The 27,350-nt window shown below is 44.7% G+C and overlaps 1 protein-coding gene and 1 long non-coding RNA gene across 6 annotated transcripts in view; one reads left to right on the forward strand and one right to left on the reverse strand.

Annotated features, from left to right (window-relative positions):
- Positions 1–27,350, reverse strand: part of FSTL4 (follistatin like 4) — a 393,315-nt gene that overhangs the window by 293,457 nt on the left and 72,508 nt on the right. The window lies entirely within an intron of this gene.
- Positions 8,433–25,427, forward strand: LOC119876799. 2 transcript variants are annotated; one of them, XR_005366676.1, is made up of 3 exons: positions 8,433–8,556; positions 20,823–23,048; positions 23,545–25,427. It is a non-coding gene; the product is annotated as an uncharacterized LOC119876799 (long non-coding RNA). The 2 variants fall into 2 exon arrangements; XR_005366675.1 differs by having other exon boundaries at positions 20,823–21,223; positions 22,931–25,427.

Here is a 27,350-nt window from a genome sequence, read left to right on the forward strand (position 1 = left end):
TGTTCCACTTGTTCCTGCTCAGGATCCAGCCTTGTTCCTATCCACTGCCCGTGGGACCAGCCAAGACAACCCCCACCCCAGCCACTCTGCCCAAAAGGACCTCTCCGTGTCAGCTGGCCTAACTCCTCCTCACTGCCTCTCACATACCCTCTGCTTGCCCACCTGCTTGTCCTGGAGGGCTCTAACCTAACTTTCTTCTCTCACCTGTCTCTAAGGGCCCAGCTCCCACCACCTCCTCCAGGGAGCCTTCGCCAACCACCTCAGTCATGTGTCTCCTGCAGCCCATGGATAGGTACATCTCCTTTGGGGCTACATTCCCCATTCTGTATTGGTTTCCAAGAGCCTCCCTGAAGCCAGGAGCTGTATTTTCTCCTACTCCTATCCCCGGCATCTCACACAGGACAGACAGGCCCAGGAGGTACTCGCTAAAAGGCAGGTGAATCAGCATGGATGAAGGAGGCAGGAAAAGAAGGAAAATGGCCATTTATGGAATTTGAAAAATGCTCTGGAAAGTTGTTAAAGGCCTTACAAGACATGACATGTTGCTTTTAAAAGCGCAACTTTGATGTACAGACTAATAATTTCAGCTCTTATCAATCTCTGAGGCAATTCTTACTAAGTAAGACCATGAATATTGAGTCTTGGGGACAGAAAACATTCTCAAACATGACTTCACTGAAACAGAGACAACAGAAGGTGGGATAAACCCACCTTTTGACTGGAAGCTCTAAGGACAGGAGATGGGGGCGGGGCAGTTGACCTGGGGAGGGGGAAGTGCCTGAGGGTTTATCCAGCAGCCCTGGCACTCTAACTGAACGTGCATTTTTGAGGGACATGCTGAAGAATATTACGAGAAAGCTGCAGCCTCCGCTTCCCAGCCACCTCTTGGTGCCATCAATGTGTAGATTGGGTGCCATGCCTGGAAACAGATCCAACAGGTCACAGACAAGCCCAGTGCACAGACCACTTAGCATGGGCTCAGCAGAAGTACCTTCTGGATAAATTCTTTCATGCAAACCTCCTTCCTCTAAACTTTCTCTAAATCCTGGCTTTCTTGGGAACATCTACTTAAAAACATAAAATAAATTGTATAACTGTGTTCTCTTCTGCCTTCCATTTAAAGAACAAGGAAAAAAAAAATCAGGGCCAGAATAGGCAGACCCTGGATACTCCCGGGAGCTGCAAGTCCGTGTGTCTCATTCTGAATCATGTTCTGGGCTTATCAGAGATGCCAGGTGCCAACGCGCTGCAGACCCCAGGCTGTGATGCCAGGACTGAGGCTCTGGGCTCCAGCTCCCTGCCTGCCTGCATTCCTGGACACCTGACACCACAGATTTGAGGTCTGACAGAGATGCAGCCTGCCTTGTCCTTGGATTGAGGGGACTATGTGCCCCAGGACTGGGATATCAGGGGGAAGAGGCCAAGGAATATGCCTCAGGACTCCCTGGGCTCAGGATGAGGTTTCTCACCCTGCCTCTCAGGCAAACAACAGCCATAATACCATCAGTACCCATAGCTACCATTTGTTGAGTGTGTACTATCAGGCAGTGATCGAAGGGCTTTACATTTATTATTCTCATTCTGTGAGGTTAGTTTTGTTATATCCACCTGACAGGGAGGAAACTTAAGGACCAGTGACCACTTCAAGGTCATACAGCTACTTAAGGAGAATAAGGATTGGAACTCACTTCCACCAGAGTCCCAAGTTCTAAGCCTTGCTCTCTCTAGGGACAGCTCCTTGTTAGTAGAGCAGGGAGGTCTTGGGTAATTCTATGATGGGCAGATTACATCAACCTGGGATCAGTGCAGTGATTTTGAGGGCTGAGCTCAAGGGGAGACATGTCCATCTTTTCTGCCAACACTTGTCTTCCTTGTTTAGAGGAAATGGCTATGATCACCACACATGGATGTCTAACAGGGAATGTAGGAACTCCTCAAAGCCCCAATGCCCAGCATGTTCTTAGCATCAACAAATCACACACATACAAATACACACACACACATACACACACACACTCATACTGCTTGTATCCACAGGTAATTTTCCAAATATATTACTAGTGTGGCCTATACAGTGACCAGTCAGAACGGATTCCAGCCATCACTGACCTGTCCAGCTAAATGGCTGCAAAATGGCCAAGTGTCAGCCCTTAACATGGCCAGGCCATGTTTTACAAACTCCACACAGCAGGTCTGCTAAGCAGCTCTTACATCCTTGTCCAGCCTGGTCCTACAATGACTGGTTTAAAGCTAAGACAATAGCTCCAAGATTAACCAGAAGCCATGCTTTTGCCAAAATCTCTGGAGTCACTTGAACAGAGACTTCTCATGGTTACATGTGTCACTGGATCCTCAAAGGGTCTGGGAGGCATGGGTAGGACTCCTGGTTAACACATGTGGAAGGAAAACTCATTTTGCTGTGTGGATCCAAGCAAAAAGTTAGATTTCCTCAATCAGGGCTATGGGGTTGGAGTTTCTAATAACGGCCTGTACACACTGCAATTGCCAACTGCTTCCCTCAAATCCAAACTTAGGAATGAAACAACCTCCCAGGGTTTCAGTTTGGCTTAAAATTTGCTTTTCACAACGTGGCAACTTATATTTGCTTCAGTGAAGCACACTCTTACATGATTTTAAATTCCTTCTGTGACTAAGCACGGGCTCAACGGATTAATCCTGTGTTGGGGCTCTGGGGCCTCTGACACTTGCCCAGGCCATGCCATAACACACCTCTCCCCCATCCCTTTGAAGTCCTTGAGGAGGCAATGATCTCCACTCATCCCTGCCTCCCATGGCACACATTATGGGATTCTAGAAAGGCAGGACCTACATTCTACCTTCTTCCATCTTGTTTGACATTCATTTATTTAATCAACCAATCTGTATTTAGTGCCTACTCCATACAAACCTTATCTTTACAACTAGACCAGAGGGGCTGCAAACCAGGCTGCAAATTTCCTTTTTATCACCTCTCACGAGCCAGCAAAAGGCTGCAGATGTAGAGGGTCCATCATAAACAGAGCATTGAATCAATCTTTATTCTGCTATAGGAATAGGAAAGGAGTCCCAAAGAGCCCATCATGGACTCCATTTTAAATGGAAGAGTCTTATATCCCAAGGCTCTGGCTCTCCATCCTTCTCTTCCCTGCCACCTCTACACTTCCACTTCCGCAAACTCACGCAACCATCCCAATGTCTGTGCAAGAGAACCTGAGCCCTTACTTTGCAGAGAAAGACACAATGTCCAAGGCAGTTGGCTGGCTTGTCCCCATTTTGTACACCAACGGGCCTCAGAGGAGACACTGTAGTTCACATTTACTGAGCCTTGGTCTTCGGCTGATCATAGTCCATGATTCTGCCACTGAACAAAGTGTTCAGGAGACCAGGTTGTGGATCCAATTCCTTTCTTGGAAGAAGCCCTTCCTCCTTCTATCTTCACAAAACGACCCACAAAGGGTCATCCTAAAAGATCCAGGTGGGAGCATATGTGCCCGCTACTCTGCCTCAGCAGCAAGAAGTCTCAGCCTTCCCGACTCCAGGGGTGCTGTGTCATCTTGGGGTACAGAAGCACAAAATCATGAAGGTGTTCATCTTGCAGGCTTGTGCTCTGAGGCTGTTTCACAAAATAGCCACGTTAAAAAAAATCATACTGATTAACATGTTAACCTTTGAAGATACAAAAGCTGATAAAATAACCAAACCCATTTCCAAAAAGGATTTCCTAAAGACTAATTTTCCTCTCTAACCTTTCTGGATTGAGCCCATGATCATATGATAAGTTGGCATAATTAAATTCTCCAGAGGAAATTGCCCAGAAGAGAACACACTGGACACGCAGTGGGAAGTCGCTCAGCTTTCAACATCCCCGTAAAACGCAGATACTGACAAGACTCCGGGTTTGCTTCACAAAAACGTGTGCTTTAACTTCTGAATTTGCTTGACAGCTAGAGGAGGGGGAGATAAAAGGGAGCCCCGAAGTGCTGGGTAATTTTGGCCATCTCTCCCAGTGGGAAATGTGCTCCTGGGGAAGATGAAAAGAGAGTGCAGACCACAAATGAAGATGAGTCCGGCTGGGCAGAGGCACCTCCGAGCAAGCTGCAGAGGGGGGTGCTGCGGGCGGCTGGAAAAGGAAGGGGTCTTGCAACCAGAATCACATGAGGGGAAAATGGGGAGCAATTCGTGACATGGCTCACAGTCTTAAAAAAAAATTAAAAACAAGAGCAAATTTCCTTTGCTGATGACTGGAGCACAAAATTGGCCAGGTTTGATTCTTTCTTATTACTCCATTTCGTACCAGGCAGTTTCATCAGCTCGGGCAGGAAGGTTCTACGGAGCCTGCCCCTTGGGAATGAGAGCAGTACCGGTCCAAGAGACAGTCCCGTGGGACAGGCAGATGACGTGTTCAAGGTTGGAGTGGGGAGGAACAGGTGTGAACTGATGCCATCCAGGGAGGGGCCCCAGACGGCAAGGGATCTCTTAGGTAAGTCTGCCCATTAGCCGGTTCTCTAAGCCCATTAGCCGCTTAGAAAGCGTGGAAGGTAGATTGCCAAAGTGCTCCCTACCTCCCCAACAGTCTGTGCCCCAGTCTCTGGAACCTGTCAATATGATGAGATTCCATTTCTGAGACTGTGTTATGTTACATAGCACTGCTGTGGGCTGAGTTGGGTCCCTCAAAGAGATAATGTTGAAGTATAACTCCTGGTGTTTGTGAATGTGACTTTATGTAGAAACGGGGTCTTTGTGGAGGCAAACAAGTTAAGATGAGGTCATCACAGTGGATTCTAACCCAATCTGACTGGTAATCTTGTAAGACATGAGGAATTTGGACATAGACACACACAGAGGAAAACAGACACAGAGGAAGACTGTCAAGTGTACACAGAACCAAGGATGGGATTGACAGAGCCAAAGACTGACTAGGGCTGCCAGAAACAGGAAAAGACAAGGAAAAATCCTCCTTGAGAGGCTTCAGAAGGAGAACAGCCCTGCTGACACCTTGATTTTGGAATTCTAGCATCTAGAACAGTGAGACAATATATTTCCAATATGTTAAGCCACCCAATTTCTGGTACTTTGTTAGGGCAGCCCTGGGAAACGAAGATAGGGATGGTTATAACCTTAAGGTAGGGATATTATCTGAGTGGAACTAATCCAATACAGGAACCTAAAGGTTCCTGTGGCTGGTGGCAGAGAAATCAGAGATTCAAATCATCAAAAGCACTCAATGTTCTGTTGCTGACCTGAAGATGGCAGTGGGGGGAGAGGGGGGGAGATGGTAGGGAGTGCCATGTGAGAAGCTTTAATAAATGCAGAAATCAAGAATCTCTCTCCACTTCCCCAAGGCACTGAATTCTGCCAACAACCTGAAGGAGCTTGGAAATGGACCTATTTTTTTTTTTCCCTAGAGCCTTCAAAGAGCTCAGACCGGCTAACACCTTGACTTTGGCCCTCTGAGACCCTCAACAGGGAATCCAGCTAAGCTCGTGTGGGTTCCTAACCTAAGCATCTTGAGATAATAAATGTGTATTGTTCCAAATCACTAAGTTGCTAATAGAAAATACAGACGGAGGAAGTTCATGCTCTCAACATGTCACGTGCTTACTCTTTTTAGCAGAAGGGCCAGTAATTTAGAACAAACTCAGCGACTTTCAAGAGAGATATGAAAGTGATCACAGATAACTCTCCTTCTCAGATTCCAATGGGAAAAAGCCACACCACAGCAGAAGAAACAAAGATGGGGGTTGGTTATAAGCAGCGGAGTGCGGGTACATGGTTAACAACCAGCTCTCCTGGAAAGGGTTTGGGGGAGGCCCTGATGTGCAGCGCTTGCCAATTTCCATGGTCTGAGTGTTTCTACGGTGGCCAGGTTTAAACAACTGGCTCACAAAATTCTCAAAAATTTGACAAAAGCTCTCATGAGACAGTACAAGCTGACTTCGGCACTCTATCAGAATTCACAAAACAGAACCGAGAGGAGTTATCCTGAAGGAATGCAGATATGCTTGGCCTGTAGGAGACTAGGGGGCTGGCCCTAATGCATCCATCTGGCCACAGAAGAGCCCAAAGGCTCGGGCCTGCAGGCCCTGTCCTAGGCCTTCTCTTCACCCCATACTCACGCCACAGACAATTTCAGCCACTCAGGGCTGCTTTGGCTGCCCACATGCTGATGACTCCCTGATCTGTATCTTCAGCCTCAGACCCTCTGCTGTATTCCAGTCCCACCTGGCAAACAGCCTGCATGCTGCCTCCCCTCCCACAGGCACAACCAATATGGTGTGGCTAGACCACAGTCCAGTAGCTAGTCCTGGTCCTCTCCCAGGGTTCTGCATCTCAGTGTCCAGGGCCTCTTCCTAGCAGCAAAAGGCAGAAACCCAGGAAGTGTCTTTGATGCCTTGTTCTTTCTTGCCTGTCATATCCAACAAGTTATCATAGGTGATCAACATGCTCCTCAAACACAGGAAAGAACAGATAAAGGCCACCCACTTATTCCATTCCCATGACCATGCCATTCTAGATCACAGGCAGGGCCTTCTACGTGATTGTAGTGATTCAACTTCTTCTAACTCAACTTCTCACAACTACTCCAGTGTCCCCATGCTTTAAAATAGAAAAGTCCTTCCTAACAAGTCACACCCCTGAGTAAAACCACCACTCTGAGGATAAAGCCAGCATGCTTAAACTGGGGCTCTGAGTAGTAGGGTCCCTGCCCGTCTCTCCTGTGTCATCCTGTGCCACCCACTCTGCACCCTCTGAGCCACATTGGCTGCTCTCAGCTCCCCTGAAGCGCCCATCCTCCCTGCACTCTTCCCCAGGCCTTTGCTTAGACAACAATTATTGCTCTGCTGTCAGCAATTAGCCATCATGCTGCTTCCCCCAGGAAAGCCTTCCTGATACCCAGACTAGGTCAGATGTCCATAGTCCCCTGTTCTCCTTCATAGATCTTACTATAGTTGTAATCAAATGATTATTTGTGCAATTATTTGTTTAATGCTTTCTCTTTACCCTTAAATGAACCCTCTCTGAGGGCAAGGTCCCTGTAGATGCAGCCAGTGCTATATCCTCATGATACTCCATTGGTTTCTTTGGGCAGAGATGCAGAACGCATTTTTAAAAATAAGAATAAATGAAAAATATAGTGTTGAGTGAAAAAAAATCATGTTATAGAAGAGAACGTACAGGAAGATTTTGAGGAAACAGCATAAATGCTTTAAGAGAGAAGAAGCTGGGTATAAATCAGAATGATAACAAAGACTGTCTCTGGGTGGTGGGATTACAAGTAATTTTTGCCTTCCTCTCTATATATATTCAGGTGTTTTAACAAAGGACATGTTTTGTTTTTATAATCACAAAAACCTATGAAGCATACCATCTTTAAATATAAGTACACAGCAGAAGGCAAGTCTTGCCTAAAGTTAAAGATCAGAGGAGGGTCTGGCCCCCGGCCCTGATGGTCAGCAAGGAAGGGAGGCAGTGAAGGCCCTACAGCCCACCTTCAGCCAACAGCAGCTTCTCAAAGGCCAATCTCTGTGCCCCAGAAGGCACCTGCCCCCATAAGGACCTGAGACAAGATATTCCTCCTGGGGTCAGATTGGCATAGAAGATGAACAGTAAGAGAAGAAACGCCCATCGCTACAGCTTCATCTTAATCAGAGCCCATGGGGGATTCCTGGCCATTAAGCAGGATTTTTATTTCCATTGGGATGAAGATATTTTAGAATGAATTTTTAAAAGGGAGGATGCTTTCCCTATAGCTGCCGTGGTGGTTTTTTTTTTTTTTTTTTTTTTTTTTTTATGAGTGGATGAAAAACTGCAACTCTAACATCTATGTGATAAATTAAGGTTCCCACCAGCAGATGAAGCAATGGAGGGTTGTTTATAACGTTAATACTCCCGAGGCCTGAAATCACAGCATCAGGGCTGCATATCAACGTCTGGCAAAAACAAATCAGTTGCAAGATAAAATCCAATAAACTACATCTCTTCTCGATCCCCATCAAAAATACCCATCCCACTTGCTTGGAAATACATTCTTTAAGGAGGTTTATTTAAGGCAAGATAACTGCAGGATCCCAAAAAGTGGGCAAAGGGCTGCTGGCCAATCCCAACAAGGTGGGGCTTCCCCCTGAAGCTGGGGCAGGCGGAGGCCTTTAACTTCAAGAAATGTCCACTGAATGAAAAATATCAAAGCTGTCGCCCAAACCTACCTCTTAGACAAAATACTGATAATGTTTTTGAAAAATAAAAGTTGTGGCAATTCATTTGACTGTCCAGGGATTTGTGACAAGGCAAAAATATGCTCATAACTAGTTACAATGTTTCATCCAGGCATACCCCCAACTCTGGCTAACATAAGAGTCTTTGGGAGCCAAAGATAAGAGATGTACTCAGCAAGTTGCTGACCCTGAGCCAAGGTAAAAGCAAAGGCACAGAGGGTGACAGGGAGCCAGTATTAGCTTCCTACCCAGGGGCAGAGAGGAGGTGATCCCATTGGTGTGTCATCCTGAGAAGTCACAAGGTCACAATAGCTCAACCACAAGGAAGGAAGAGAAGGGGCAGGTAAGAGCTGATGAGTGGGGGTGGGAGGGCAGAAAGAGGACTGAAAATTTTACTGGGTGGGTGGTAGGGATGGAGGACAAGAATGAAAATTCTGGTTCCTGATTCACCACTTACCTTTGATAGTTCGTATCAGTTGTCATCACTCAGTCTGCTTCCTCACCTGTGCTGAGCTGTCTCCTGCCCCACCTGGTTCTGAGAGCAGACTGTGACAGAAATATCAATGGAGTTGAGCATGGAATTGGGGCACAGAGGTGAAAATTGAGTGAAAGCATCTCTGTTTCCAGGGCCCAGAACAGCGACTGGCACATGTGTGGTCGTTCAGCAAACATCTGTTGGATAAATGTTTGCTGGGGGAATGGCTGGCTGAATAAATAAGCAGCAATTATTTCTGCAAGGTTCCTGTGATATCAGACTGGGCCTTAAAAAAGCAGGTGATATGAAAACTTGTTTTGTATTGTTTGGATAAAAATGAACAATGCAGCGTGCTGCACCAGCTCTTTATAGTTTTCCCACCCAGACTGCCAATGCCTTTGGCTCATGAGGTCGTTCCTTCGGGTCGACCAGAAGGCTGCTTTGGAATTAGCTCAGAGGCTGCCTTCATCAGCTCAATGATCTAAGGCCCTCTTTTGAAAGTATCTACAACATAGGAGAACAAAAAATCTGGCAATGGTTTTCAAAATGCAGGCATTTTCCTGCCATCCTGTTACAGTCTCATTGTGGTACATGAGCCTCCTTCAAACCATGGCAGAGCTGCCCCCTGCAGGGGCTGGGGAAGCCCTCCTCTGATGGCAATGCCCGTGGCCAGAGGGCTGCCTACCCCTGAAATGTCATTTCCCCTGAGCTTCTGGACTCTTCTGGGACAAAGCCCTCTCCACTTTTGCACACACAGCAAAGACTTGGCCAACCTTCTCACTGGCTCATTTCAAAGTTCTGTTCAGATTTGTGCTTCTCCTTATGTCCTCTTCTCTGGTTCTTTATCAAAGAGGAGGCTTTGCCAGCCCAGTGCTTGCCTCCTCCTCACTCATTACAGCCAGCACCCTAAGTACCCTTCCAGAGAAGTTAGTCCCTCAGCAGGCACCAATTTATCCCAAGAAAACCTTTTAAGGGGCTGGTACCACCGAGGGCTCACTCTCGCTATTCAAACGGTTATTGCTCTCAGCCTAGGAACATGGCTGTTGGAGCTTTCACTTGTGTTCTTCTGGAAATGATTCATTTCATAACAACAGAGTCCTTCAGCGAAGGGCTGCAATAGCATCTGGGTTGCTAAACACTCTGAATGTTTCATTATGGATAATGGGCCTAATACGATAACATATGTAAGCAACCAGGAAAAAGAAAAGACACAAAGACAGCTGTGAAGCTGCACAGTCAGTGTGCCAGCCCCATTTCTCTCACCACCCTGTGCAGTGCTCACTGTCTGAGGGCTGTGACCTTGAAGCACCTGCTCTGACCCTGGGCGTAGACCAGTGAGACTGTGCACACGCTAAAGACCTATGTGGCTTGGGAGACAGATGTCTGGCTTAAGTCCCAGATATGATGGTTCATACATGGAAAGCGGGCAAAAGATCTGGTCCACTCACTCATAATTAATAATGGTAGCTAATTTTGAATGCCTACAAAATGCCAGGCGCTGCATCAAAATATTTATATATATCATCTTCTTTAATCTTGCTAATAACTATGAGGCAGGCAGCAGGATTATCCCCATTTCACACCTAGGGGTAGTGAGGTTCAGTGTGGTTAACAGACTTGTTTGAGGTCAGAGAGTTACTAAGTGGCTTGGCCAGACTATGGACGACGGTGCATGGATATTCCCAGGGTGGGCTACAAGCTCATGTTGCCCAGGTGGTACCTTCCTGCCAGCTGCCTATGATTAATTTATGACTCCAGAGTTTATTATTTGTATCTACCCAGCACTGTCCCCACCCATCCCTAGAACAGGCCACATAGGCTTTCGGCAAGATCAATTTACCCAGCAAAAGAAAAACCACAGACTCAGCTTCCTACCCAGATTTTATCTCTTGTACTGAGAGAACTGGGAAAACAAAACAAAACAAAAATAGTGTGTATGTTACTGAGGCACCATTTTCATGCAACCCTGGGGAAACCTTTCTGGAAGGTGGGAAGCTCTGTGCTCTGTCTTCCTGCCTCTGCTGGTGACTCTTAAAATGGATCCAAGAGCAGGGTCCAAACCAAAGCTGCATCCCACTATCTGAGGGTTCTGACACACATCTCCTCTGGCCCCAGGATCCATCTGTGAAATGGAAACATGAAAGCCAGCTACCCACCAAGAAGGTTTCTGTATAGCTCTTGGGTGGTGCCCTTCGTAGGAGCCATTCTTACAATGCCTCTATAGCAACTGATATTTCTATTGCTCAGTCATGCCTTAGCTTCAGCTCTAGGAGGTTTTGTAACTTAGTTACTAGGCCTGAGATATAACCCTTGAGTTCCATCCAGGTCAGAGAATGTACCTTCAAGGACATCTCAAGCCCTACCAAGGCAGGGGTGGGCCTCTGGACACCCATGGGCTGGGATTGTCTGCAGCATGGGTGGTCTACCAAAGGGCCTACATGCCTGGCATCGGACATGATCAGAAGCTTGAGATGCCCAGCCACAGTCACTGGTATTTTTTCTTTCCAATCAAATCCTTAAGGACAAGAATGTAGACTATTGCATTTATGCCACAGCTCCCTCCCCCTCCTAGGGGCTGGCTCAATTGCACCAATCCTGTCACTCACTGCTCTTACTACACTCACGGCGTCTTCTAAGGAAAGCTGTCTCAACCACAGACCCAGCAAAAAGGGTAGTTCTAGGCAACCATGCTTTGTGTGCCATGACCTTCCAGGACCACAGGTAATTGGATCTGGAGCACACATGACCCAACAGTAGCAAGCCTCAAGACCCGTCAGTGATGTGTTCGAAGAAGTGAACTGAGTCCACTGGATTCTCTGTTTTATGAATGTATAACTGAAAAAAAAAACAATCCCAAGTGCATGGTTCAGCTTGCCCCAGATGTGAGACTTAAAGGAAGCATCAGGGCAGGTCTTGAGGGAGCCCAGGAAGCAGGAGGGCCAGAGGAGACCTGAGTTGTGAGGAGACAAAAGGTGAGAGGACCAGAAAAGACACAGGGCAGAGGAGGACGTGGCTGGCTGGCCATGGCAGTGGCTGGTGTGGAGAAGAGGCCGCAGCAGGAGAGGTGAAGCGGGGTCCAGGAGTGAGGAGGAGTGGCTGCACAGGTCCCAGGAGCCAGGTGCCCCCGCTGCGGCTCCAGGGTATGGGGTGCTACCAAGCTAGTAGACTTGAGCATTCTGCAAGATCCTTGCCTCCCACTTTCCCCCCATGTAACCTCAGAGCAATATTGTTCTTCAAGCTTAACTAAGAAGACTCTGATCAAAAAAAAAAAAAGAAGACTCTGATCTTGGAGTCTAAATGCCCATAAGACCAGCTGGGAGGGCCTGCATCAGGCAGGGGTGATGCTCCCTCCTCCAAAGCCCCAAGCCCACCAAAGATCTGTGTTCACTGGCTGCCACAGACTCCTTGCCTATGTCCTGCTCACCTCTGTGTCTGCCACACACAGTCCAGCATAGAGCTGACACTCGGCTCTGACCATGCAGACCTCCCCCAGCTCACAGGTCTCTGATACTGGGAGCAAGTGATTGCAAATGAACAAAGACCTGTGGTCTTCCTAAGAGGACTCATATCTCAAATAGATGGGAGATGTGTGTTTGAAATCAGCTACCACTCAACATATATTTTCAATTTATTTTTTTAACAGGGAGATAGGACAAAAATAATAGGGGTACTTTTTCCAAGAATCTTACACATCAGACTTTTATGGTACATATCATTCAATTATATATTTTTACATATCCTGAACAGTACTTTAGGCAGTATGCATGTGATTTTAATCCCTTTTTACTCTGTATCATAAATTATGTATCATGTGCTATAAAAAGATAAATATATACATTCACATATACGTATGTATTTAGATACCCTTACACTTAGAAAGAAGAGCAATGGGTTTTGCATATGAGGCCACAGCAACCTTAGCTACCGACAGAGAGGGGGAACTGGATGAAACAGGTGATGCCTAGACACTGGATAATATTTTCTCTTCAGAGAGCTGTACCTTTGCTAGTCCTACTGTGTAATGGGCATTTTACTGTGATAATGCCTACTCCTACACTTTAAGTGCACACACACGTGTACAAATACACACATAAATACACACACACACATATATATATCATATATATTCTCAACAGGAAAAAGTGTTTCTTTCTGTAAAGAAATATCATTTATTCATTAAAATATGACACAGAAGTTCCTGCATCCTTCAGCTGGAGAGAATGCTTACTGGGAACAGAAGCAGTGATACTCTGGACTCACCCATACATGATGGGTGGGAGCCGAGACTCCAGCAGCATAACTCTCTGTGAGGACAGTTAATCCTGGACCCATCCACACCCTCAGCCTGTCAGAGGGGCAGCTAGCCGGGCTAGAACATACATGTGGTAAAAGAGAACTGCACGATCTGAATTCTTCCTATAACCTGCTGGTGGGATGGGATTCTAATACACCTGTCTCCAGCCACCTAACTAGACAGCCAACAAGGCTAAGGGCATCTATACACTCTGTCTATTGGCAAAGAATAAGTGGGAATAGATTGCTTCTCTTTCCGGGATGAGTGAAGGACTTAAACCCAACAGGAGCCCTGGGGTAAAGGAGTGTGTAGAGTTGTGGAGGCAGAATCTGAACCTCAAGAGGCTATCGTCCTTCAGAGTCACATTTGAAAATGACCTATTTTAGGATTTGGAAGAAAATGGCTGCTTGTCCATACAATTCAAGAAGTCATGGTTTTGAGAGAAAGCAGAAATCCGTAAAGAGGAACAGATTAAAAAAAAAAAAGACAAGAGAACAAATCAAGAACACAATAGAAGAGGATGAAGGGACTACGTGATGATATCAAAAATTAGGTGGCTTAGCAAAAGGGAGATTATAAGAAGCAGAAAATGAATCTGCATGATTCACATCCACATAGGAGCCAGTAAAGAGAAGAACTGAAATGGCACACAACTCAATCAGTGAAATGGAAGATAACCTGAGAAGCTTTCCCAGACTGCAGAGAAGAAAGTACAGAGGTGGAGGGCAGGCAATGGACACCTCACACACTCAGTAATTTCAGAAGGCAAAACAGAATGAATGACTCAAATGTAGCTGAGGAAAATTTTCCTTAAGAACAAAGCAGAGATTAGAAGTACTCATCATGTTCTGGAAGAAAAAACTAAGAAATGTAATGTACGCCTATACAAAGCAAACAGTTGAATAACAAAGAGTACAAGTGGTTCCAGCATTGCAGCAAGAAAACAAAAGAAAAATAACAAAGATTTTCTGTAAGGAAACAAAATCAGGCCTCCCTCAGACTTTTATTCTAGAACACAAAATACCAGAAGATGATGGAGCAAGGTCTATAGTCATAAGGGAAAATAATTTAAGAAATATAGCCAGGAAAGTTGTGTTTCATGTATAAAACTGTTATATTCTTGGAGATGTAACATTTCAGGCAATATGACACTCACATAGCCTTCATTCAAAAGCACCACTTGGGAATGTAATATTAATACAATCAATCTAAGAGAAGATTTCTTGAAACTATAAAAGAATCCTCAACAAGACATGCACCTAAATAAATAAGAGACAAAGCTAAATAAATGCTATTATGTTGGTTGATGAACTGAAAAACTGTCAACTTTATTTTTTTTAAGGTAAGACTCAAAAATTTTTAAAAATTGATTTGGCTCCAAATCCCTAATAATAATAGAAACTGAAAAGTGGTAAAGAACTGGAGAGAGAAACTGGAAACAGAAAGGTGGTAAAAATTCATTAAAATGAGTTATTACTCAAATTCAAAAGACAGTGTTTCAATGAACTTGAGAATGAGAGGAAGACTGATTTAAAATGCTTCAAAAAATTTAAAGGTAACCTGTTGGGGGATTTAGCAACAGGGAACATACTGTTGTGGAAGAAAGGGAGCCCTGTGCACTGTTGGTGGGAATGTAAAGGGGGACAGCTACTGTGGAAGACAATATGGATGGGCCTCAGAAAATTAAAAACAGAACTACTACATGATCCAGCAATTTCACTTCTGGGTATATCTACAAAGAAATTGAAATTAGGATCTCATTAGAGCTATCATATTCATTGCAGGATGGGAGATAGATAGATAGATAGATAGATAGATAGATATGATCTTAAAAAGCTGAACTCAGAGAAACAGAGAGTAGAGTGGTAGTTACCAGGGATCTGGGGTGGGGGGAAATGCGGAGGTATTGATCAAAGGGTACAAACTTCCAAATATAAGGTTAACGAGTTCTGGAGATCATTAATGTACAACATAACGATTCCAGTTAATAATACTGTATCATGTAACTGAAAGTTGCTAAGAGAGTAGATCTTAAATGGCCTCACCACACCAGAGAAATGGTAACAGTGGTGTTAGCTAATATTATACTGGTAATTATTTTAAAATATGGAAATGTATCAAACCGACACTTAAACTATAAAGTAGGAATACAGCGCTTGCTTTATGTAATAAATACTATCTCAAAAAAAACTAGTATTATTTTAAGCTAGCACTCACTCAGTAAGGGGCGTTGCTTTTACTTTTAGAATCAAGACAAAGATACTCACATACTAAATGTCTTTGTTTTATGCAAGGTCTAGTCATTGCAATTAGATACGAAAACCAAATGGTAGTCAAAATACATTAGAGAGAGAAAGGCCTCTTTTCTGGGAAAAAAATCCACAACTTACCTAAATACTATAGAATTTATTAAGAATTCAATAAGGCAACTGATTACAACATAAATCAAAAGAAGAGCAGATAAAATGGCAAAAGAAAAAAAATCCGGCTTACCATAATAATCAAAAATACAACATGTCTATTAAATGTATAAAACATGTATGAAAAAAATCACAAATAACCTTATTACAAATCACCTATAACCTTAATCCAATCCCAATAAGTCTCTAACAGAGTTGCTTTTCAAAATATAACTAATTTTATTCAAATTCATGTAGAAACAATTTCTAGAAAAATATTTGGGAAAGGCCTATGAGACGTTGACTTATCCAACATGAAAACGTGTGGTAGAAGTAAGGAAGCAGTGCCCTGCAGGAGGAGGGACAGATCAAAACAACGGAATAAAAAATCCAGGTAGAAACACTTGTAAATGTTAAAGGTGCTGTTTTAAAGCAAAGAAAAAAAGGATATGTCATTCAATGTAGGCTGTTGGGACAACTAGTTAACCACATGAGAGTTAATTAAATTAGATCTCTGCCTTACAGCAAACATTACATTCTCGACAGACTAAAAAACGTAAAAACTGATACCATGACAGTACGAGAAGAAAGTATAGATAAATATTTATATCGTTCTAAGCCTACAAGCAAATATAGATATTATAAAGGAAAAAAGTGTTGAATTTGACTACGCATCAAAAAAAACCTTCTCTGTGTTAAGTTTATCACATAATTAAAAGGCAAATCACAAACTGGGGAAACATTTGCAAAATCCATGCCGAAAAGCGAACGCCTTTAATATATTAAAATATTATTTTATATGTCAGTAAGAAAAAGAAGAGATATACCAACAGGGAAAAAAGGCAAAGGAACAGTCAAGCCACCAAGAAATCAATACAAGCGCCCAATAAAAGACTAACCCCTGTCCATTATCACCGATAATCAAAGAACGGCACATTAAAACAAGGAAATAGCACTTTCATATTAACAAATTAGCAAAGATTAAAAGGATTATTAACATCCAGCAAAGGACTACTGAGGGAAAAATGGCATGATCTTTAAATTCTGGAGGAGATGAAAGTTAAACTAACCTTTCAAAATGGCAACTTGACACTATGTTTCTCAAGGTCTAAAACCCTGGATATGTTCTCCTCCAAATCCTGACAACTTCACTACTGGAACTTGATGCCAAGAGAGGCATCAGGAATACAGAGGTGGGGCTGTAAGTACGAAGATACAAAACGCTTATTACTCTTACCCATGCACAGGGGATAAACTTGGACGGGACATCATGCAAACAGTAATGGTGTTCAGTGCCCGCATGGCAGTCGAACGATATCTTTTGTGTGCTTTGTGATATTTTCTAAATTGACTAAAATACAGATACCTCAGTTTGGAAACCGAAAACAAATGAAAAGGCTCTCTCAAAACGGAATTACAGAGGCAATTATTACTCCCTGATCACTACAGCACAAAACAAAACTAACAATAATCCTTGTATGTGGCCAGGCCTCTTGAGGCTTTCATCATCCAGCCAGAGAAGAAACACTATTACCCTCATGACTTTATAGATGAAAAGTCCTGAGACCCAGAGGGAAGAAAAAACTTTTGAAAAACCAAGCTCTGGGTTCCAGGGCTCACTTGTCATATGGGGACCAGGGTCCTCTGAGCAAGGATGGGTGTCCCTGTCAACCTCTGCTCCTGGCATTGTTCTATCACTTGTCCTGTTTAAACTTCTTTATGGCACTTTCTCAGAGCTGCCATTTGTTCTGACTGTCGGGAAAGCCACCGAAACTCTCCCGAGCCAGCATGTGCCCCCCACTCCCTGGACACACGATACAGCTGTGTCTTAAAAAGCTGAACTTTTTCGGATGTGCAGCCCCCGAGCCAGGGCCTAGGCCCTGTCTGCCCTACCCCAGCACCCAGCGCCCTGCACCTGCAAGGTGCTCAGCTGGCCTCAGGGAGCGTGTGCTGAGTAGCACCCTCACCGAGGGGCATGCCTCTTGCAGTCTGCTCTCCCCAAAGCAGTAAGGCAACATGGACCCCGGAGGCCTGCTGGCCATTTGGAGACAGTGGCATGGCCGTGTGCCTTTTGGAGGACGGCAGCTGCAGCAATAACAGGTGCCTGCACCCCTCTGGTGTTCTGCATGCAATAACTCGCCACACTTTCCCCACCAGGTATTACCCCTCCCTCCCCAGCACGTTGCCTTTCATAGGGAATTGTGTTGTTTAGCAAGAATCATTTCTGCTCTAACAGGCGCAGTCAGGAACAATGATTCAAAATAAGTCATGTTTAAGATCTTCTAATCAGAGGGAGAGGGCACAAGGCCTTCGACCCCATGAGTCACAGGCATTCATTCTGGCTCTAATTACTACACTTGGGCAGGAGCTGTGGGTGTTCGCCCCAGCAAGGAGAGCTACAGAAGACTGCAAGGAAATTGTGTATCGAAAAAAATGACATGAAATTACTTGTGGTAAACAAGCAGCTAAATTAGACTGTGGGCACCACTGTGTTAAAAAATAATAATAATAACAACATAAAACAGATGCGCATGAAAAGAACCTGAAAGGAAATCAGCCAAAGTGGCAATAGGGAAGAGGTTTCTATACTTCTTAATTTTTCCTCTCTTACTCTCCTCCTTTCTCTTTTCCCTCTTCCCTCTCCTTCCCTATCCCCTTCCTTCCTTCTTTCTCTTCTTGCAAAGTGGCTGAATTGCTTATGTACACAGAAATACAGGGTTTGAGGGGGAAGAGAGCAGAAAGGCAGGTGGGCTGAGAACACCTCAGAGTGTCACCAGACACCAAAGCAAAGAATCCTGAGCAGCAGTGATGGACGTGTGCTGATCCCTCTGCAATCCTGCACAGCTCTGTATGGCCTCCAGGAAGCGATTCCAGTCATCCAGGACACACTGAACATGGATTATACACTGCAGGGTACTGGGCGCAGGGAGTGCTCTGGGAAACCTCAGGGCTGCCCCTTGAGAGGCTTACTGTTGGGGCAGAGGTGGGGAGGGCTGATGCCAAGGCACCAGGTGACAAGCAGAGCTTCCACAGGGCACAAATGGCTCTCAAGAGGAGCACAATACTCCAAGAGGAGAAAACAGCCAATTCCATACTCAGCAAAAGAGTCCTGAGGACCTACTGTGTGTCCAGCATGATGCAAAATGCTGGAACTCAGGAGCTGCTTAGTCCCTGCTGTTAGAAAGTTTAACAGAAAGTGTAAGACTGAGCTCAAGCACTGGCAGGAAGGAGGGGAAGGTGGAAAGTATTCACTGAAGGGAGTTTTATTTTTTATTTTTTTATTTATTTTTATTTATTTATGATAGTCACACAGAGAGAAAGAGAGAGAGGCAGAGACACAGGCAGAGGGAGAAGCAGGCTCCATGCACCAGGAGCCCGACGTGGGATTTGATCCCGGGTCTCCAGGGTCGCGCCCTGGGCCAAAGGCAGGTGCCAAACCGCTGCGCCACCCAGGGATCCCTGAAGGGAGTTTTAATAAACCCCTGGGACTACACCGAAACAAAAAGCCTGTGCACAGGAAAGGAAACTTCAAAAAATGAATAGGCAACGTCATGAATGGGAGAAGATACTTGCAAATGATACATCTAAAAAGGGGTCAACGTCCAAAATACATAAAGAACTCATACAACTCAACGCCAAAAAACAATCTGATTAAAAGATAGGCAGAGGACTTGAATAGACGTTTTTTCAGAGGACATTCAGATGGTCAGAAGGCACGTGAAACGATGCTCTACATCACTCATCATCAGAGAAATGCAAATCAAAACCACAATGAGATAACACCTCACACCGATTCGGATGGCTAATATCAAAAAGACAAGAAATAATGAGGGTTGATGAGGAGGTGAAAAAAAGGGAACCCTTGGGCAGCCCCAGTGGCCCAGCAGTTTAGCGCCGCTTTCCGCCAGGGGTGTGATCCTGGAGACCCAGGATCAAGTCCCACGTTGGGCTCCCTGCATGGAGCCTGCTTCTCCCTTTGCCTGTGTCTCTGCCTCTCTCTCTCTCTCTCTCTCTCTCTCTCTCTCTCTGTGTGTGTGTCTGTCATGAATAAATAAATAAAATCTTAAAAAAAAAGGGAACCCTTGTGGACTGTTGGTGGGAATGTAAATACGTGCAGCCACTATGGAAAACAGTCTGGAGGTTCCTCAAAAAATTAAAAATAGAGATACCATATGATCCAGTAATTCTACTGCTGTGTATTTACCCAAAGAAAACAAAAACACTAATTTGAAAAGATACATGTGCCATGTGTATATTGCAGCATTATTTATGATAGCCAAGATATAGAAGCAACCCAAGTACCCATCCATAAATGAATGGATAAAAATGTTATATATATACAATATATAAATATATATAACATATATAAAAATATATTATTATAAATATATATTAATATGTATACATGAACAGATAAAGAAAATTTATATATATATATTATATGTATAACACATACATAGAATGGAATATTACTCAGCCATTAAAAAGAATAAGATCTTGCCATTTGCAACAACTTGGATGTATATAGAAAGTATTTTGCTAAATGAAATAAGTCAAAGGAAGACAAATGCTGTCTGATTCCACTTATATGTGGAATATTAAACAAAACAAAACAAAAAACCCAAACCAACTCTTGAATACAAAGAACAAACTGGTGGTTCCCAGAGAGAAGAGGGGTCGAAGGAGGGATGAAATAGATGAGGGGAATTGAGGTACAAACCTCCGGTTAAGAAATAAATAAGTCATGGTGTTGAAAAGTCCAGCAGAAGGAATAAAGTAACATTTTAATAACATGGTATGGTGACAGATGGTGATTACCCTTATCGTGGTGAGCAATGAATAATACAGGAGACTGTCAAATCGGTATGTTGTACACCCGGAACTAATCTAACGCTACATAAACTATACTTCAACAAATAAACGGCAGGGTTGCTCTTACGAAGAGTTGTATGTGTGTTTATATTATATATCTATCTATATCTTATATATAATAACACACAACCATGCACCATTTTGGAAAATGAAGAGCTAGGCAATGGAGGGTGAGACACAGACAAGTTCTGACGGGATGAAAGGGTGAAGGTGTTCTCTGCCGCATCTGAAGAGCTGACGGGGATGTAAGAAGACTGTTCTGTAGTACTGGGAAACACTGCCCTGCTGCTTCCTGAAGGATTGTGGTGCAGGGAAAGAAAGGGGTTCAACATCCCATGCTACATCTTACTGTGACCAAGTGGATCATTTAAGGTTTCTGGAGTCTGTTTTTCCTTCTGAGGATGGTCTCACGGGAACTAACTGCTCTCCCCCTTTTTTTCCCCCATCAAGCATCCCGAACCTGCTTTAGAGTAACCATTGGGTGGCGCTGATCTCATTCCCAGCACCAGAGCAGAATCAGGGTCTCCACTTGAACTTAGGCGTGTAATCTTTCCTTCTCTCTATAACAGGTTTTCAAGGACAGGCCCAAGACCCAAGGGGGTGTCCAGTGAGAGGCGCCCTCAGCTGGGGAGAGACCATCTCATGCTTCCCTACTGAATTCCGAATGCAAGCACATCTGGATCCAGTTGTCACTGGCCTTTTCAGTTACGTGCCTTTTTCTTCTCGCTTAAGACAAGTTTGGTTGGATTTCTGTTCCTTCCAGTTGTAAATCCTCATTAATGAGGAACTGCAAGCTCCATGGGGTCAGGATCTCTGCACTCTTTGCCACCTTCTCCTCAGCACCCGTAAGAGTGCCTAGCATCTAGCTAGCTCTCGGGAAAGCCTGTGGAAACCCTGGATGGATGATACAAGTGGAGACAATAGCATCTCCTTTGTAAATCTGCTCTTTTTAACAGAAAAGTGATTCTTGGTAAACATTATTTTCTTTTCCATTTTGTTGCCATTATCCTATAAACTCTTTCTAAATTAACTCCCTAAGAGGAACCCTAGTAACTCTTTATGGCTTTAATTCTTAGTGGGACTTTTTATTAAGTTCCCTCTCATGGAGAGGCAGAGTAGGTAACTGCCTGTTGCATCCACTGTTAGGTTTTAAGTAAGAAAACCACTAGACGTTTGGCCACAAAGAGGTCACAGGTCATCTGGTTTTACCTCCTACCTCCAGGCAGACAGATTTATAAACTGCAGGGTTGTCCCAAGAACACAGTGATGCGACTGAGGAAAGGTGCCAAGAGGCACAGCTAGACGATGTAAAGCTCCCTTTGTGACAAAGATGGGAAAACTTCAGGAGATTCTACACAAAGTGAGATAGGGAGATAAGTGCAGGTGCCCAGAGCACCCCACAAGGCTGCACAGCTGTGGGGGAAATCAGTAATGAGCATCGACAGAGGCCCGGGTCTACTTGGACAGGAACCATCTGAGACGAAGAGCTGTCAGTGCAGGACCATAGCTTGTGCAATTCTCCTGCTCATCGAATTCAGCATTTAATCATGCTAAAAATCTAGATGATTACTTCTTTGCCTCCTACACCTTTCTATTTCTGGACTTGAGCCCATGACTCCTATTAAATTTTCCAGGAAAATGTTAAACAGCTGGTCAGCATTCTTCCTTTAACCACCTTGGACGACAGCAAATCACCTATTTGCCATCATCTCCTGGGCATTGGAATTTAAAAAATAAAAACACAGCTCTTATCTCTTTCCCTCATAGTATCATTTTCTGTCCCTTGATTCACCCTCATCGTTCATTTCTGGACCCTCTCCAGCTTTTTCCCATTCTGCCTAAATGTTGGAGGCCAAAGCATGACATAATGCTGATGCAGACATCTCTCTGATGTGACTTGCAGCCTAAACAATTTCCAGCAGCGTCTTTCCCATTTCATATTTCAGTGGCTGCCACTCTTAAAATTAAGGGAATCGAGTGACCAACTGACACATTCTTAGCATGTGTCTGTTCCACGTGTGGCCCCTCACAGCCCAAGGGTTTCAATGGGGAGCTTCCAGAATTAATTCATTCTGTCCCTAATCATTAACAGAGTGTGAAATTCAATATTTGATCACTTGAAACTTCAACCTCCTTGAGGGCAGGGACCACATATTTCAATGTTTTGTTCTGAGGCACTTACTGGGAAGCAATCAGCTGGGTATAGGAATTGGAAAAGAATTTTCCATGGAAGGTGCTATGGACTTTGTGATCCCCTCCCCCCTCAGTTCTTATGTTGAAGTCCTAAGCTTCAGTGTGACTATATTTAGAGACAGGACCTTTAAAGCAAGTAAGGCCAGGTGAGGGAGGAGACAACACAGTCACTCACTTGTTCTTTAGAGAGAGTGCATAGGTCTCCAGGCCAGAGAGACATGGGTTTGAATCTTACCCACTATGTTTACTACAAGAGTGAAGATGAACCTAACCTACAAGAATCTTGGTTTCTCATCTATTAAGGGAGGATAAGAGCACCATCACTTGGGGTTGGTGGGATGATTTAATTTGTTGGCCTGACAAGTAATAGGTACTCAGTAAATGGCAGTCATTGAATTGTCATTCAATCATTCATTCATTCCATAGTATTCCAGGCACCTCAAATACAGTGGTAACCAATTGACAGGATATTTTTTTCTTGGAGCTTACAATCTAGTTCACTGGACAGACAGGAAGCTATAAATAAGATCATCTGGGGTAACAAGTGCTATGAAGGAGCTTGACACTATGATGCCAGTAGAGAAAAGAGGAGCCTTCATGAGGTAAGAAAGCCAGGAATGGCCTTTCCAGGGAGTTAACACCTGAGGGGAAAATCCTCAAGGGAGAAGACAGTAGCTATGAAAAACCTGAAGGGAGACTTTCTAGCAGAGGGAGCAGCACATGCAAATGCCCAGGGTGGAATCAAGTTTGTTCTACTTGAAGGGTGGAAGGAAGGTGTGTCACTGTGTCTGAAGCAAAGGGAGCAAAGGGAGAGGCAGACAGAGTGAGATCATCCAGGGTTTTGTAGGCTCTGGAAAGAAATTGGATTTTCTCTTCAGCATAATGGGAGGCCATCGGAGGGCTTATGAAGATAAATCATTACCATTACTCTGGGGCTTCCAAAGTCTGGCAAGACAAAGGGGAAAGACTTTATGATGACTGAAAGGTAAAAAGCCAGAGTCACAGCCTCTGGCAGTGCAAGACCAAAAGGTCAGAGTGAAGTCAACCCTAAGGAGTTTATGAGGAACACACACCATTTGTCGTCTTCTTTTCTCCTAGATGGCTGTAGCTCGGGAAATGGAGGCAGAGAGCCACCTGGCACAGATGAGCCTGCTGCAGACAGTGCTCCATACAACTTGAGCTTTGTCCAACCCACACCACTTTAGACCAGTACTGCCACAATAGCCAGCGCACAGAAGACCCTCCAGAAATGCTCACCAAGTGGGATATGTGATACTGCGGGGATTTAAATACACAGCTGCTGAGCCCAGGTAGGTCACATCCAACACAAACCTTCTAGGGCCTCCTACCCGCACTGCCCACCTCACGCAAGAAGCCACCCACTCAGACATGCTGGTGAACAGGAGATTTCAGGACTGAAAGTGACCTCACTGTACCCAGTAAAGCCCTGCAGAGCCACCTAATCTTTCTATTTTGTCTGCAAATGCTTTAAAGAATCCTTCACCAGGGCCATCTCACACTAACCTCATGGATCAAACAAGACCTATGAAATTTCAGCTTTTTACCCTGCTGTGTGGAGTCTTCTCACAAGACTGGAGTTCTAACCCTTCCGCTGTCCTGGCAAAACAGGTACCCAGGGTCAGTAGGTCCAAATACACTCAATGTCTGGAGGACTTCCGTTAATTATGTATCTCTTAGATTAAAAATGCAAATTCTCCTTGGCCGCCATTTAGATCGCCATGTGAACAAGCTTATCTCACAGATTCCAACCCCAGACTGAGCTGGCCAAGTGGGATGTTTGACAATGGCTGGGCTCCCAGGATCTGGATTTCATCTCCCCATGCTGCCCATGTCCATGTCTGGTCAGCCTGCCCTGGCTTCCCCTTCATGGAAATGCAGAACCCCCACACAAAGACGGCTCCTTTATTTCACAACATGAAGGCAAAAATGCTTAGGGAAGATTTAGAACTGGCTAAATTAGGAGCATCTAAAACTTCCTGCCCACGAATGTCCCCCAGCGTTTCATCCACAGCTTTCTCATTTAATCGTGGATGGGGGAAATTTTATTCATCTTAAGCAATCTCCTCACGGTCTTTGATCTCCTGAGACTGGCAAACGGTCATCAGTAATGATACCGGCCTTGGCAATGATGCTATCCTCACTAACAGGCTACGTCTCAGCTGAGTAATTGCCAGCTAAAGAGCACCTCGTCCTAATTAACCTCTTCAGGGAATGAAAATAAAAGCACAAGAATTTCAGAGTTCACAGGACCTGTGCTCAACCCCTTGTCATCCAGATAAGGAAATTGTGTCTGAGGATGATTAGGGCCCAGAGTCCCACTGCCAATTAGCAGAGTGCCAGGACTAGAATCTGGATCTCTAGGCTGACAACTAGAGCACTGGATTACTCCACCAGCCAGTAAGAGTTGTCGATAATGCCTTATCTCTTTAAACATGTCCAGTGATGAGGACTGGGTGATCTATGAAGTTACTGAAATCAGTACATTGTACTGACTTGAAGCTAATAAAATACTGAATGTTAGCTAACTGGAATTAGAATGCTTTTAAACAATGTTAGTCAAAGATCTATTAGTTGAGTATGTATTACGTGCTCTTTACCATGCCCAGCATTAGGGACCTAGAGAAGACATAATGGCTTATTCCTTCTTTCAGTAACTATCTACTGAGCACCTATGTGCTACACATGGGGAGGGCACAGGTTAAAAGCTTGCTTTTACAGGCAGATGGCTTTGGTCTCTCACAGTGTGATTTACTAACTAAAATGAGATACTGATAATAACCACACAGTTATTAAGTATATTTATTTGAGAAGAGCTTGGCCCAATCTTTGGCCCATTAGTAAGTGATCAATACATCCTAGCTGGGCAGTGTAGGTGGCTCAGTGGTTTCAGCTTAGGGCATGATCCTGGAGACCCAGGATCGAGTCCCGCATCCGGCTCCCTGCATGGAGCCTGCTTCTCCCTCTGCCTGTGTCTCTGCTCTCTCTCTCTCTCTCTCTCTCTCTCTCTCTCTCTGTGTGTGTGTGTGTGTGTGTGTGTGTCTCGTGAATAAATAAGTAAAATCTTGAAAAAAAAATACATCCTAGCTATTTTTATTTTCCCTAAATAGCTGGAGGGATAAGGCACCTGTGAAACTAAAGGGTTAGCCTCATCACCAAGCATGGGCCAGTGAGGGGTGGGTGTGGGGTGGAGGAAGAGAGAGAGATGAAGAGAGAGGAGACTCAAGCCTGATCTTCGAGGAAACAGACAATTTCTTTAGCACCAAGAGAGGAAGCCTAAAGGCATAGCCAGAGCAAAGCAAGTATGCTAGAGCAGCGTGGGGCTTGTTGTAGGAGGGGCAGATGAGGATAGGCCAAGGATGACCTCAAAATGTGGGCAGAAAAGCAAGCAAGATTCGCAGCAACCTCCATGTGACAGCCATTTATTTAGGTCTCCATGTGAATTAGCTCCTCCCACAAACTCCAACCTTATACCAGCTGGTCAAGTGTGTGAAAACATGGACAAGTAGGGCATGGTGCTGGGTTCCCACCAGCTGGGGCCAGAGGGGCTTCTGTGGGGAACTGGGGATGTGGACAGCAAGCCAAGGAGGGATGAATGTGAAGCTCAGTGGAAGGAGCACAATATGGCAGCCAACCATGTGGTAGAGGTACGACCAAGGGGAGCTTATGAATGTGCTGGTGTTCTGAGCTCAAGGGGGTGGAGTTGCCAGTTGACTCTCTTTATCTTCAAACACTGTCTCTGAGGCAGTGTTTCCCAGTCCTCCTCCTTCCACCCCACGGAGGGACAGGTGGCAGCAGGCCGCTATGGGTAAGTCCATGAAACCACAGCTGGCATGGACAGACATGAATCCTGAGCATGTCCTCTGTCCAGAGAATATCATCAAGCCCATGCAGCCCTCTCCAAAAGACTGCTAACGTGCTGCTTCTCTGTCACTGTGTGCTCCCACTGGCTCTTGTTTTGTTTCTATACTGCTGGAAAATGAGAGGTTTCAGTGGAAGATAAAAAATTATCCTTTATTTTGATTCTGTGTTTGAATACCTTCCACTTCTCTGTAAATTGAAGGGTGTATTTTTGTACTCCATCTAATGCTTGGCTAACAGAACCAGAGAATCAAAAATTAGTCAAGGTTCCAGGAAGGCTGATGTAGCTTGATGCCTCATAGAGACACAGCACTCTTATCAAGACTGTGTGATTCCTCATGAAAAGCAGGGGTCACCCAAAAACCAGTTGGGCAAGTCAGGACCCATTTTCCCCTCTTTCCTCTCAGTTGTAATCCCCATCTCCTCCAACCATGTGTGCATGGGGGTGGGGGTGTACATGTATGTGAGTGTGTGTTGACTGCAATCCTGACCAACATTATAAACATTCTAGACACATACTGCAGTAAAACAACCAGGAATCATCTCTGAAAATGTAGGCCAGAACTGATCCTGTAAGAGCTGTAAACTGAATAGCTGAGGGAACTCAGAGTAGCAAGAATGATTCACATTTTTATTTCCCCCATATTTTTTCTCATTTGGAAACATCCAAGTGCAAAATTAACACAAGCATAAACAGACTGAGTGGATGGTGGAGTGAAGGCCAGCAGGTGTCAGAGCCCTGACAGGTCCATACAGCTCTGGGCTCGGGCAAGAGGCTCCTAGTGAGGCCTGACGCAGGGTCCAGCCACTTTCCCCACTCGGTATCTGCCCCCCACCCCAAGGAGCACTGGGTCCTGGCCTGCAGGTCTGTTAAAACACCGATCCCATTAAGTTAGCTCCCCCAGATCAGACAGTCTACACTGGGAGTACTGTGACTCCTGGTCATCAGGTTCAGTCCAAGTGCCACAACACAACCTTGGTAAAACCTCAGGGATATGGTTAACTGTGTCCATCTTGGCCAGAAA

The sequence above is a fragment of the Canis lupus genome, chromosome 11, assembly GCF_011100685.1.
Source record: "Canis lupus familiaris isolate Mischka breed German Shepherd chromosome 11, alternate assembly UU_Cfam_GSD_1.0, whole genome shotgun sequence".
Taxonomy (NCBI): domain Eukaryota; kingdom Metazoa; phylum Chordata; class Mammalia; order Carnivora; family Canidae; genus Canis; species Canis lupus.